Raw genomic sequence first — 15,278 nt, 5'->3', positions numbered from 1 at the left:
TAAAAAGGGCATATAAATAACCTGTATATAGTGTATAAGTTTTGACCTGATAAACATTCTGCCTGTCAAAAGCTTGCTGGAATGTGATTGGCTAATAGTGACCACAAAAGTGTCCATATCAAATTTTCATTTGGTGTACCATTAGTGCATGGGCCATAGATGATAATTGGCAAGGATGACCTTGATAGCTTGTATGGTTGTAGAGAAACAGCTATCGAGCATTGGCCCCGCCCCCTGGGGGGGTGTATGTCCACTTAAACTCACAGGGTATCTGAGAATCATGTAATGATCAAAGGACTGAAGTGGTATTAGTGTCAGGTTAAGCATTCAAAAGTTATAAGTGTTAAAGACATTTTACTGCACCATGGTAAAACTAATTTGCATATGGCGGCCATATTGTTTATAAATGTAAAGATTTTTTTTATAATTATTGAGGAGTAAGCTCTGCTGAACTGTTTGACACCAAACATGTCATGATTGGTCAAGGAGGCAAAGACAAGATCTCAAAAGTAGGTTTTGCATATTATGCAAATTAAAAAAAAATTAAGTGGGTGGAGCATAAATAAGAATGACCCAGGTGGCTGACTAGCATGACCAAGAAGGATAAATATGTTCAATTAAGCAAGACAAAAATGATTAAATAAGTTCAGCAGAGCTTTAATTTAGAATTATTCAAATGTAGCTGTTTCACCAAATGACCACCAGAGCGCAGCAAGAGACCACATATAACCTGCTGGAAATCTATCACTCTATAAGTAAGACAGGACATTCCCTATCAGTGTGTTTCTATTTATTAAAAAGAGAAGAAAAGTCCGATTGGGCTCCAAATTGGTACTCATGATCAAGTGGTCTGCATATATATGTGTGTAAATTTGTGTCTTGATAGGGTCAAAGGTTCCTGACTTCTGTCCATTTAGGTTTGAAAAAAGCGATAATACAGGCTTATGGCCTACAAAATGGCTGTTGCTCTTTGGCCATATTAGAGGCAAAAAATATCTGATTTGGCTCAAAATTTGCAACCAAGATCACAATATCAGTCTATATATGTATGTCAATTTCTGTGTCGATAGGGTCAAAGGTTCCTGACTTATGTCCATTTAGGTTTGAAAAAAGCGATAATACAGGCTTGAGGCCTACAAAATTGCTGTAGTTTTCCAGCCGTTGTAGAGAGAAAACATGTCCGATATGGCTGAAAATTTGCAATCAAGATCAGATTATCAGTCTATATATGTGTATAATTTTGTGTGTTGATAGGGTGAAAGGTTCCTGTCTTCTGTCCATTTAGGTTGGAAAATAGCGATAAATAGAATAAATTGAAAATAGTTATTTTTTCACTGTAGAGCCTACTGAAGACTTATTTGGCTCATACTTGGCAAATGTGCTTCAAATGTCATTGTTAATTAGTAGCTTCAACAGTTTTGACATGTTTTAAACTTTGACAGAGTTTTGGCCAAATAACTCTGAAAAGGCTTTCACGTACATGTTTGATCAAGGTTTATGGGCCTCAAATAGTTAAAATGTCAAGATTTTTTTGATAATTATTTACCTACAGGGTCTCAAGATTGCATCAAGACCAAATTTGTTTTGATTGATTAAGGACTTAAAGACAAGTTCGAAAAGAGCAATTTTTACTCTTTTGGCCACTGATGAAAATCTTTCCATTTTTGGTAAACACATGTAATTACAAAGTTGTAAAGGCTACAGCAAAGTATACAACTAAAAAAGAATAACAAGCCTAGGCCACTTGTACCTTTAGATATAACTGATTTTCTGCTATAGCGCCCCCTTGAGGCCAATCAACGCCATATTTTATTGGATGATAGAAGGCCCTGAGATACATGTAGGGTATAAGTATCGTCCTGATTGGTCATTGTTTAGCATGTCAAAAGCTTGCTGGAAACTGATTGGCTAATAACGATCGCAAAAATTTGCATATCAAATTTTCCTTCAGTAAAACATTAGGACATAGGCCATAGATGATACATGCCAAAGGAGAGCTTCATAGCTTGTACGGTTCCTGAGAAACAGATTTGTAGCTTTGGCTCCGCCCCCTGGGGGCGTATGTCTACACAGATTGACGGGCTACCTCAGAATCATGTTGGCATCAACGGTCTAAAGTGGCATTAGTGTAGGTTTAAGCATTCAAAAGTTACAGCTGTTAGAGTAAATTTGGGTGTGCCACGGTAAGATTAATTTGCATATGGCGGCCATATTGTTTACAAATTTCACAATTTTTTTGATAATTATTGAGGATGGGACTCTGCTGAGTTGTTTGACACCAAATATGACAGGATTGGTCAATGACCCTAGGACAAGTTCTCAAAAGTAGGTTTTGCATATTATGCTAAATAGCAAAAAATCTAAGTGGGCGGAGCTTAGTGGTTCTATTGACCTTTTTGATTTGCCATTAACCAAGGAATCATATAATGCAAGAATTTTTGCTCTAGCTATCAGGGCGAAGGAGTTACGGGGCCAAACGCGTTGACCTTCGCCATAGCGCCCCCTTGAGGCCGATCGGGCTCATCTTTTGAATCTGAGTAGCGGTGAGAAGTACTACCATATGACCAAGTCTCAGCCCTGTAGGCCTTACGGTTTCTTCTGCCCAATCACTTCTATGGCAGAAAAAGAATAAGAATAATAATAATAACGAGTTGTCCCCCTGTCACAGGGGGACGTAGGGCCCTCGCACAACAGCGCAAATCGTACCGGGCCAAACCGAGAAACCGGTGAAAGTAATTTTAAGGTCTTATTGAGTGTGCCAATTTTCAAGAGTTTTCTATCATGTTAAACGTGAAATATCCATTTAAAATAACGGTGGCGCTATAGCGCTGTTAAAATACATGTATTTGAAATTCTAATTCTACATCAAACAACAGCCTCAGATAAGCAGGCCGGTCAAATTTTGTGAGTTTTTCTCCGTTATAACCTCCTCAAAACACCTGGCATTACCTAGGTTTTGACGTCCTGTTTTGATGTGGCATCTCACAAATTCAACCATCTGCCATTTCGTCCTCGTTTGAGATATCGACTATTCCTTCACAATTTATCATCAGATATGTTCAATGTTTATTTTTACCAAATACCAAGAGAATTCAACAAATTTGCTAGGAGTAGTTTGACAATATACACAAAAAATGTGTGTAAAATGCAGATATTTCAAAATGGCCGACTTCCTGTTGGGCGGAGTCAGTCCTACCAATGCTGAAAATGTGTGTAATGATGTCTTTTGTGTTTTTGCCAAGTTTCAGGAATTTTCAATGATCTGTGTTCTGACCGTGTCATTGTTTCACTTTGGTTTAGTGTTGCGTCTCTAGTGAATCAATTGCTCGCCATTGGGTCACCGTTTTACCGATCGACTTATCCTTTGGCAGTTATCATCAAATGTGTCTGTTGTTCATTTACAGCGAAATAAGAGGTAATGTGACAAAGACTTTAGAAGCAGTTTAAATGAGTTTGTGAAAAATGTGTAAAAATATTACAAATTCCAATATGGCCGACTTCCTGTTGGGCGGAGCTAATACAAGCCAATTGCAAATATGTGCAGGGTCATACTACCTACGATCCTACCAAAATTTGAGAAGATTAGACAAATTTTGACACATCCACAGCTAATTTATTAAACGAACCAATTAGGGGGCGCTGTAGAGTCCGCTAGCTATACATGAAAAAATTGTCAAAATATTTGTAAAGTGTTTTTAGGTCTTATGCAATCTGTCAATTTTCAAGAGGTTTTGAGCATTCCCGTAATGTCTAATATGCATTGAAACCTAGGTGGCGCTATGGAGCCAAATATAATACGTATATATGAAATTTTAATTTCAGATCAAACTACTGCTTAAATCAAGCAGGCCTGTAAATTTTCGAGAGTTTTCAACCTTTTTAACCTCCTCAAACACCTACTAACACCAGAATGTATTCACTTCCTGTTTTAATGGGGCATCTCAAGCAGTTCAACTGTCCGCTATTTCGTCCTCATTTAAGATATCGACTATTCCTTCACAATTTATCATCACGGATGGTAGTTGTTTATTGCTGACAAATATCAAGAGTATTTAACAAATTCCCTAGGAGGAGTTCGACAAAGTATGCAAAAAATGTGTGTAAAATGCACGTGTTTCAAAATGGCCGACTTCCTGTTGGGCGGAGTCAATCACACCAATGGTGACAATGTGCGTAATGATGTCTATTATGTTTCTGTAAAGTTTCATGATTTTTCAAACACCTGTGTTCTGACCATGCTAATGTTTCTATTTGGGCTAGTGTTGCGTCTCCATTAAATTAATTACCCGCTGTTACGTCGTCGTTTCAGCTATCAACTATTCCTTCGCAATTTATCACCAAGTATGTCTGAAGCCTATCCACAGACAATTTAGAGATAATCTGACGAAAACTCTAGGAGGAGTTCGAATGAGTTTGTGAAAAATGTGTAAAAATTCCACAAATTCCAAAATGGCCGACTTCCTGTTGGGCGGAGCCAATGCATGCCGATTGCTAATATGTGCGGAATCATATTGTCTATGTTTCTGCCAAAAATCGAGAATATCTGAGAATTTTTGAGAAGGTCACGGCTAATTTATTAGCCCAACCAAATAGGGGGCGCTGTAGAGTCATCTAGCTACACACAACAAAAATGACAATACATATCTAAATCATTTTGAGGCCTTAATGAATCTGCCAATTATCAAGAGGCTGAGCGCTTTCCATAAATGTCATGTAAAATTGGTGGCGCTAGAGAGCTGATGAAAATCAAAAGTGCGAAATTCGAGTTCACTATCAAAGTACATCCTGAGCCAAATAAGCTTTTCAAGTTTTATGAGTTTTCGAACATCATAACCCCTCCGAAACCCAGCGGGAAACTTTATATTTTGCGATTTCCTGCCAAAATGGCCGACTTCCTGTTGGGTGGAGTCAGATAAATCCAAGTGATTCTTGTTCTTTATGAGAAGGTCAATGAGCGTACCAAAGTTGGTGCACATTGGACAAACTTCATCCCGGCCACTGCCTACGTTTGGGGGCGCTATAGAGCTCCTGAACCACGACCACGCCCATGCCTTATGTAACTTTTTCATTTTCGCTGAGTTTTAGGCCTATGCCAATTTGTATGAGTTTTCGAGTATCGGAAAGGCCTCAAAAATGGGCGAACCTGAATATAATAATAATAATAATAAACGGACCAAAAACAATAGGGCTTTGCACCTCCGGTGCAGGCTTCGCCTGCGCCTTCGGTGCTCGGGCCCTAATAATAATCAGAACAATTACAATAGGGTTTCTAGCACTACGTGCTCGAACCCCTAAATATAGCCGCAAGCGGCGATTTACGGGGTTCGAGCGTCACAGGCAAAGAGGCCCCTGGAGGCCAGTTAGGCTTAAAACCTGTTGCTGGTTGACCGTCATCACCAAACTGGATAACCAAGCTGGGTAACCAGCGTGACCATAAAGACCAAAATGACAATGCTAGATGAGTGGTGTGAGTAAACTAGTTGAAAAGCATTGATAAATTGAGCTGTAGTGTTCATCAGGTTTTATGTGGTGTCTTGCTGCACTCTAGTGGGCATTTGGTGAAAAAATTTCAGTTCTTAAATTCAAAAACACAAGGCATAAAAAGGGCATATAAATAACCCATATATAGTGTATAAGTTTTGACCTGATAAACATTCTGCCTGTCAAAAGCTTGCTGGAATGTGATTGGCTAATAGTGACCACAAAAGTGTCCATATCAAATTTTCATTTGGTGTACCATTAGTACATGGGCCATAGATGATAATTGGCAAGGATGACCTTGATAGCTTGTATGGTTGTAGAGAAACAGCTATTGAGCATTGGCTCTGCCCCCTGGGGGTGTATGTCTACTTAAACTCACAGGGTATCTGAGAATCATGTAATGATCAAAGGACTGAAGTGGTATTAGTGTCAGGTTAAGCATTCAAAAGTTATAAGTGTTAAAGACATTTTACTGCACCATGGTAAAACTAATTTGCATATGGCGGCCATATTGTTTATAAATGTAAAGATTTTTTTTTATAATTATTGAGGAGTAAGCTCTGCTGAACTGTTTGACACCAAACATGTCATGATTGGTCAAGGAGGCAAAGACAAGATCTCAAAAGTAGGTTTTGCATATTATGCAAATAAAAAAAAAATTAAGTGGGTGGAGCATAAATAAGAATGACCCAGGTGGCTGACTAGCATGACCAAGAAGGATAAATATGTTCAATTAAGCAAGACAAAAAAGATTAAATAAGTTCAGCAGAGCTTTAATTTAGAATAATTCAAATGTAGCTGTTTCACCAAATGACCACCAGAGCGCAGCAAGAGACCACATATAACCTGCTGGAAATCTATCACTCTATAAGTAAGACAGAACATTCCCTATCAGTGTGTTTCTATTTATTAAAAAGAGAAGAAAAGTCCGATTGGGCTCCAAATTGGTACTCATGATCAAGTGGTCTGCATATATATGTGTGTAAATTTGTGTGTTGATAGGGTCAAAGGTTCCTGACTTCTGTCCATTTAGGTTTGAAAAAAGCGATAATACAGGCTTATGGCCTACAAAATGGCTGTTGCTCTTTGGCCATATTAGAGGCAAAAAATATCTGATTTGGCTCAAAATTTGCAATCAAGATCACAATATCAGTCTATATATGTATGTCAATTTCTGTGTTGATAGGGTCAAAGGTTCCTGACTTATGTCCATTTAGGTTTGAAAAAAGCGATAATACAGGCTTGAGGACTACAAAATCGCTGTAGTTTTCCAGCCGTTGTAGAGGGAAAACATGTCCGATTTGGCTGAAAATTTGCAATCAAGATCAGATTATCAGTCTATATGTGTGTATAAATTTGTGTGTTGATAGGGTGAAAGGTTCCTGTCTTCTGTCCATTTAGGTTGGAAAATAGCGATAAATAGAATAAATTGAAAATAGTTATTTTTTCACTGTAGAGCCTACTGAAGACTTATTTGGCTCATACTTGGCAAATGTGCTTCAAATGTCATTGTTAATTAGTAGCTTCAACAGTTTTGGCATGTTTTAAACTTTGACAGAGTTTTGGCCAAATAACTCTGAAAAGGCTTTCACGTACATGTTTGATCAAGGTTTATGGGCCTCAAATAGTTAAAATGTCAAGATTTTTTTGATAATTATTTACCTACAGGGTCTCCAGATTGTGAAAAGACCAAAGTTGATTTAATTGGTTGAATATCCAGGGACTAGTTCGAAAAGTGCAATTTTTACTCTACTGGCCACTGATGCAAAACAATACATTTTTGGTAAAGACATGTAATTACAAAGTTGTAAAGGTTACAGCAAAGCATACAACTCAAAAAGAATAACAAGCCTAGGTCACTTGTACCTTTAGATATAACTGATTTTCTGCTATAGCGCCCCCTAGAGGCCAATCAACGCCATATTTTAATGGATGATAAAAGGCCCTCATATACATGTACAATATAAGTATCGTCCTGATTGGTGATTGTTTAGCCTGTCAAAAGCTTGCTGTAATCTGATTGGCTAATAGCGACCACAAAAATTCACACATCAAAATATCCTTCGGTAGACCATTAGGACATAGGCCACAGAGGATACATGCCAAACGAGAGCTTGATAGCTTGTACGGTTCCTGAGAAACAGATTTTTAGCTTTGGCTCCGCCCCCTGGGGGCGTACGTCTACACAGATTGACAGGCTACCTCAGAATCATGTTATTACCAAAGGTCTAAAGCGGCATTAGTGTCAGTTTAAGCATTCAAAAGTTACAGCTGTTAGAGTGAATTTTGGTGTGCCACGGTAAGATTAATTTGCATATGGCGGCCATATTGTTTACAAGTTTCAAGATTTTTTCGATAATTATTGAGGTTGGGACTCTGCTGAGTTGTTTGACACCAAACTTGTCAGGATTGGTCAAAAATCCACAGACTAGTTCGCAAAAGTAGGTTTTGCATTTTATGCTAAATAGCAAAAAATCTAAGTGGGCGGAGCTTAGTGGTTCTATTGACCTTTTTGATTTGCCATTAACCAAGGAATCATATAATGCAAGAATTTTTGCTCTAGCTATCAGGGCGTGGGAGTTACGAGGCCAAACGCGTTGACCTTCGCCATAGCGCCCCCTTGAGGCCGATCGGGCTCATCTTTTGAATCTGAGTAGCGGTGAGAAGTACTACCATATGACCAAGTCTCAGCCCTGTAGGCCTTACGGTTTCTTCTGCCCAATCACTTCTATGGCAGAAAAAGAATAAGAACTATAATAATAATAATAATAATCAGAACAATTACAATAGGGTTTCTAGCACTACGTGCTCGAACCCCTAATAATCAGAACAATTACAATAGGGTTTCTAGCACTACGTGCTCGAACCCCTAATAAATATAGCCGCAAGCGGCGATTTACGGGGTTCGAGCGTTACAGGCAAAGAGACCCCTGGAGGCCAGTTAGGCTTAAAACATGTTGCCGGTTGACCGGCATCGCCAAACTGGATGAGGATGACCAGCATGACCGTGAAGACCAAGCTAGATTACCAGCATGACTAATCTGGATGACAAACTTGTTGACCATATTGACCAAGCTGGAAGACCATAATGACCAAACTGGATGACCAGCATGGCAAAGGTGGTTGGCCAGTATGACCAAGCTGGAAGACCACCATTACTATGAGGACAAAGCTGAATGACCAGCAGGACCATAATGACCAATGTGAATGGCAATGCTAGATGAGTGGTGTGAGTAAACTAGTTGAAAAGCATTGATAAATTGAGCTGTAGTGTTCATCAGGTTTTATGTGGTGTCTTACTGCACTCTAGTGCGCATTTGGTGAAACAAATTCAGTTCTTAAATTAAAAAAACACAAGGCATAAAAAGGGCATATAAATAACCCGTATATAGTATATAAGTTTTGACTTGATTAACATTCCGCCTGTTAAAAGCTTGCTGGAATGTGATTGGCTAATAGTGACCACAAAAGTGTCCATATCAAATTTTCATTTGGTGTACCATTAGTGCATGGGCCATAGATGATAATTGGCTAGGATGACCTTGATAGCTTGTATGGTTCTAGAGAAACAGCTATCGAGCATTGGCTCCGCCCCCTGTGGGGGTGTATGTCTACTTAAACTGACAGGGTATCTGAGAATCATGTAATGATCAAAGGACTGAAGTGGTATTAGTGTTAGGTTAAGCATTCAAAAGTTATAAGTGTTAAAGACATTTTACTGCACCATGGTAGAACTCATTTGCATATGGTGGCCATATTGTTTATAAATGTAAAGATTTTTTTAATAATTATTGAGGAGTAAGCTCTGCTGAACTGTTTGACACCAAACATGTCATGATTGGTCAAGGATCCAAGGAAAAGATCTCAAAAGTAGGTTTTGCATATTATGCAAATTAAAAAAAAAATAAGTGGGTGGAGCATAAACAAGAATGACCCAGGCAGCTGACCAGCATGAACAAGAAGGATAAATATGTTCAATTAAGCAAGACAAGCAAGATTGAATAAGTTCAGCAGACCTTTAATTTAGCATAATTCACCTGTAGCTGTTTCACCAAATGACCACCAGAGCGCAGCAAGAGACCACATATAACCTGCTGGAAATCTATCACTCTATAAGTAAGACAGAACATTCCCTATCAGTGTGTTTCTATTTATTAAAAAGAGAAGAAAAGTCCGATTGGGCTCCAAATTGGTACTCATGATCAAGTGGTCTGTATATACATGTATGTGAATTTGTGTGTTGATAGGGTCAAAGGTTCCTGACTTCTGACCATTTAGGTTTGAAAAAAGTGATAATACAGGCTTATGGCCTACAAAATGGCTGTTGCTCTTTGGCCATATTAGAGGCAAAAAATATCTGATTTGGCTCAATATTTGCAATCAGGATCACAATATCAGTCTATATATGTATGTCAATTTCTGTGTCAATAGGGTCAAAGGTTCCTGACTTCTGTCCATTTAGATTTGAAAAAAGCGATAATACAGGCTTGAGGCCTACAAAATCGCTGTAGTTTTCCAGCCGTTGTAGAGGCAAACCATGTCCGATTTGGCTGAAAATTTGCAATCAAGATCAGATTATCAGTCTATATATGTGTATAAATTTGTGTGTTGATAGGGTGAAAGGTTCCTGTCTTCTGTCCATTTAGGTTGGAAAATAGCGATAAATAGAATAAATTGAAAATAGTTATTTTTTTCACTGTAGAGCCTACTGAAGACTTATTTGGCTCATACTTGGCACATGTGCTTCAAATGTCATTGTTAATTAGTAGCTTCAACAGTTTTGGCATGTTTTAAACTTTGACAGAGTTTTGGCCAAATAACTCTGAAAAGGCTTTCACGTACATGTTTGATCAAGGTTTATGGGCCTCAAATAGTTAAAATGTCAAGATTTTTTTGATAATTATTTACCTACAGGCTCTCAAGATTGCATCAAGACCAAATTTGTTTTGATTGATTAAGGACTTAAAGACAAGTTCGAAAAGAGCAATTTTTACTCTTTTGGCCACTGATGAAAATCTTTGCATTTTTGGTAAATACATGTAATTACAAAGTTATAAAGGCTACAGCAAAGTATACAACTAAAAAAGAATAACAAGCCTAGGCCACTTGTACCTTTAGATATAACTGATTTTCTGCTATAGCGCCCCCTTGAGGCCAATCAACGCCATATTTTAATGGATGATAGAAGGCCCTGAGATACATGTAGGGTATAAGTATCGTCCTGATTGGTCATTGTTTAGCCTGTCAAAAGCTTGCTGGAATCTGATTGGCTAATAACGATTGCAAAAATTTGCATATCAAATTTTCCTTCGGTAAAACATTAGGACATAGGCCATAGATGATACATGCCAAAGGAGAGCTTCATAGCTTGTACGCTTCCTGAGAAACAGATTTTTAGCTTTGGCTCCGCCCCCTGGGGGCGTATGTCTACACAGATTGACGGGCTACCTCAGAATCATGTTGGCATCAAAGTTGTAAAGTGGCATTAGTGTAGGTTTAAGCATTCAAAAGTTACAGCTGTTAGAGTAAATTTGGGTGTGCCACGGTAAGATTAATTTGCATATGGCGGCCATATTGTTTACAAATTTCACAATTTTTTCGATAATTATTGAGGTTGGGACTCTGCTGAGTTGTTTGACACCAAATATGACAGGATTGGTCAATGACCCTAGGACAAGTTCTCAAAAGTAGGTTTTGCATATTATGCTAAATAGCAAAAAATCTAAGTGGGCGGAGCTTAGTGGTTCTATTGACCTTTTTGATTTGCCATTAACCAAGGAATCATATAATGCAAGAATTTTTGCTCTAGCTATCAGGGCGTAGGAGTTACGAGGCCAAACGCATTGACCTTCGCCATAGCGCCCCCTTGAGGCCGATCGGGCTCATCTTTTGAATCTGAGTAGCGGTGAGAAGTACTACCATATGACCAAGTCTCAGCCCTGTAGGCCTTACGGTTTCTTCTGCCCAATCACTTCTATGGCAGAAAAAGAATAAGAAATATAGCCGCAAGCGGCGATTTACGGGGTTCGAGCGTCACAGGCAAAGAGGCCCCTGGAGGCCAGTTAGGCTTAAAACCTGTTGCTGGTTGACCGTCATCACCAAACTGGATAACCAAGCTGGGTAACCAGCGTGACCATAAAGACCAAAATGACAATGCTAGATGAGTGGTGTGAGTAAACTAGTTGAAAAGCATTGATAAATTGAGCTGTAGTGTTCATCAGGTTTTATGTGGTGTCTTGCTGCACTCTAGTGGGCATTTGGTGAAACAACTTCAGTTCTTAAATTAAAAAAACACAAGGCATAAAAAGGGCATATAAATAACCCATATATAGTGTATAAGTTTTGACCTGATAAACATTCTGCCTGTCAAAAGCTTGCTGGAATGTGATTGGCTAATAGTGACCACAAAAGTGTCCATATCAAATTTTCATTTGGTGTACCATTAGTGCATGGGCCATAGATGATAATTGGCAAGGATGACCTTGATAGCTTGTATGGATGTAGAGAAACAGCTATCGAGCATTGGCCCCGCCCCCTGGGGGGGTGTATGTCTACTTAAACTCACAGGGTATCTGAGAATCATGTAATGATCAAAGGACTGAAGTGGTATTAGTGTCAGGTTAAGCATTCAAAAGTTATAAGTGTTAAAGACATTTTACTGCACCATGGTAAAACTAATTTGCATATGGCGGCCATATTGTTTATAAATGTAAAGATTTTTTTTTATAATTATTGAGGAGTAAGCTCTGCTGAACTGTTTGACACCAAACATGTCATGATTGGTCAAGGAGGCAAAGACAAGATCTCAAAAGTAGGTTTTGCATATTATGCAAATTTAAAAAAAATTAAGTGGGTGGAGCATAAATAAGAATGACCCAGGTGGCTGACTAGCATGACCAAGAAGGATAAATATGTTCAATTAAGCAAGACAAAAATGATTAAATAAGTTCAGCAGAGCTTTAATTTAGAATAATTCAAATGTAGCTGTTTCACCAAATGACCACCAGAGCGCAGCAAGAGACCACATATAACCTGCTGGAAATCTATCACTCTATAAGTAAGACAGAACATTCCCTATCAGTGTGTTTCTATTTATTAAAAAGAGAAGAAAAGTCCGATTGGGCTCCAAATTGGTACTCTTGATCAAGTGGTCTGCATATATATGTGTGTAAATTTGTGTGTTGATAGGGTCAAAGGTTCCTGACTTCTGTCCATTTAGGTTTGAAAAAAGCGATAATACAGGCTTATGGCCTACAAAATGGCTGTTGCTCTTTGGCCATATTAGAGGCAAAAAATATCTGATTTGGCTCAAAATTTGCAATCAAGATCACAATATCAGTCTATATATGTATGTCAATTTCTGTGTCGATAGGGTCAAAGGTTCCTGACTTATGTCCATTTAGGTTTGAAAAAAGCGATAATACAGGCTTGAGGCCTACAAAATCGCTGTAGTTTTCCAGCCGTTGTAGAGGGAAAACATGTCCGATTTGGCTGAAAATTTGCAGTCAAGATCAGATTATCAGTCTATACATGTGTATAAATTTGTGTGTTGATAGGGTGAAAGGTTCCTGTCTTCTGTCCATTTAGGTAGGAAAATAGCGATAAATAGAATAAATTGAAAATAGTTATTTTTTCACTGTAGAGCCTACTGAAGACTTATTTGGCTCATACTTGGCAAATGTGCTTCAAATGTCATTGTTAATTAGTAGCTTCAACAGTTTTGGCATGTTTTAAACTTTGACAGAGTTTTGGCCAAATAACTCTGAAAAGGCTTTCACGTACATGTTTGATCAAGGTTTATGGGCCTCAAATAGTTAAAATGTCAAGATTTTTTTGATAATTATTTACCTACAGGGTCTCAAGATTGCATCAAGACCAAAGTTATTTTGATTGATTAAGGACTTAAAGACAAGTTCGAAAAGAGCAATTTTTACTCTTTTGGCCACTGATGAAAATCTTTCCATTTTTGGTAAATACATGTAATTACAAAGTTGTAAAGGCTACAGCAAAGTATACAACTAAAAAAGAATAACAAGCCTAGGCCACTTGTACCTTTAGATATAACTGATTTTCTGCTATAGCGCCCCCTTGAGGCCAATCAACGCCATATTTTAATGGATGATAGAAGGCCCTGAGATACATGTAGGGTATAAGTATCGTCCTGATTGGTCATTGTTTAGCATGTCAAAAGCTTGCTGGAAACTGATTGGCTAATAACGATCGCAAAAATTTGCATATCAAATTTTCCTTCTGTAAAACATTAGGACATAGGCCATAGATGATACATGCCAAAGGAGAGCTTCATAGCTTGTACGGTTCCTGAGAAACAGATTTTTAGCTTTGGCTCCGCCCCCTGGGGGCGTATGTCTACACAGATTGACGGGCTACCTCAGAATCATGTTGCCATCAAAGGTCTAAAGTGGCATTAGTGTAGGTTTAAGCATTCAAAAGTTACAGCTGTTAGAGTAAATTTGGGTGTGCCACGGTAAGATTAATTTGCATATGGCGGCCATATTGTTTACAAATTTCACAATTTTTTTGATAATTATTGAGGTTGGGACTCTGCTGAGTTGTTTAACACCAAATATGACCGGATTGGTCAATGACCCTAGGACAAGTTCTCAAAAGTAGGTTTTGCATATTATGCTAAATAGCAAAAAATCTAAGTGGGCGGAGCTTAGTGGTTCTATTGACCTTTTTGATTTGCCATTAACCAAGGAATCATATAATGCAAGAATTTTTGCTCTAGCTATCAGGGCGTGGCAGTTACGAGGCCTAACGCGTTGACCTTCGCCATAGCGCCCCCTTGAGGCCGATCGGGCTCATCTTTTGAATCTGAGTAGCGGTGAGAAGTACTACCATATGACCAAGTCTCAGCCCTGTAGGCCTTATGGTTTCTTCTGCCCGATCACTTCTATGGCAGAAAAAGAATAAGAATAATAAATATAGCCGCAAGCGGCGATTTACGGGGTTCGAGCGTCACAGGCAAAGAGGCCCCTGGAGGCCAGTTAGGCTTAAAACCTGTTGCTGGTTGACCGTCATCACCAAACTGGATAACCAAGCTGGGTAACCAGCGTGACCATAAAGACCAAAATGACAATGCTATATGAGTGGTGTGAGTAAACTAGTTGAAAAGCATTGATAAATTGAGCTGTAGTGTTCATCAGGTTTTATGTGGTGTCTTGCTGCACTCTAGTGGGCATTTGGTGAAACAACTTCAGTTCTTAAATTCAAAAAACACAAGGCATAAAAAGGGCATATAAATAACCCATATATAGTGTATAAGTTTTGACCTGATAAACATTCTGCCTGTCAAAAGCTTGCTGGAATGTGATTGGCTAATAGTGACCACAAAAGTGTCCATATCAAATTTTCATTTGGTGTACCATTAGTGCATGGGCCATAGATGATAATTGGCAAGGATGACCTTGATAGCTTGTATGGTTGTAGAGAAACAGCTATTGAGCATTGGCTCTGCCCCCTGGGGGTGTATGTCTACTTAAACTCACAGGGTATCTGAGAATCATGTAATGATCAAAGGACTGAAGTGGTATTAATGTCAGGTTAAGCATTCAAAAGTTATAAGTGTTAGAAGACATTTTACTGCACCATGGTAAAACTAATTTGCATATGGCGGCCATATTGTTTATAAATGTAAAGATTTTTTTTTATAATTATTGAGGAGTAAGCTCTGCTGAACTGTTTGACACCAAACATGTCATGATTGGTCAAGGAGGCAAAGACAAGATCTCAAAAGTAGGTTTTGCATATTATGCAAATTAAAAAAAAATTAAGTG

Source organism: Astyanax mexicanus, chromosome 10 (genome assembly GCF_023375975.1).
Source record: "Astyanax mexicanus isolate ESR-SI-001 chromosome 10, AstMex3_surface, whole genome shotgun sequence".
NCBI lineage: Eukaryota > Metazoa > Chordata > Actinopteri > Characiformes > Acestrorhamphidae > Astyanax > Astyanax mexicanus.
The sequence above is the reverse complement of the archived record's forward strand: the minus strand, read 5'-3'. Positions refer to the sequence as shown.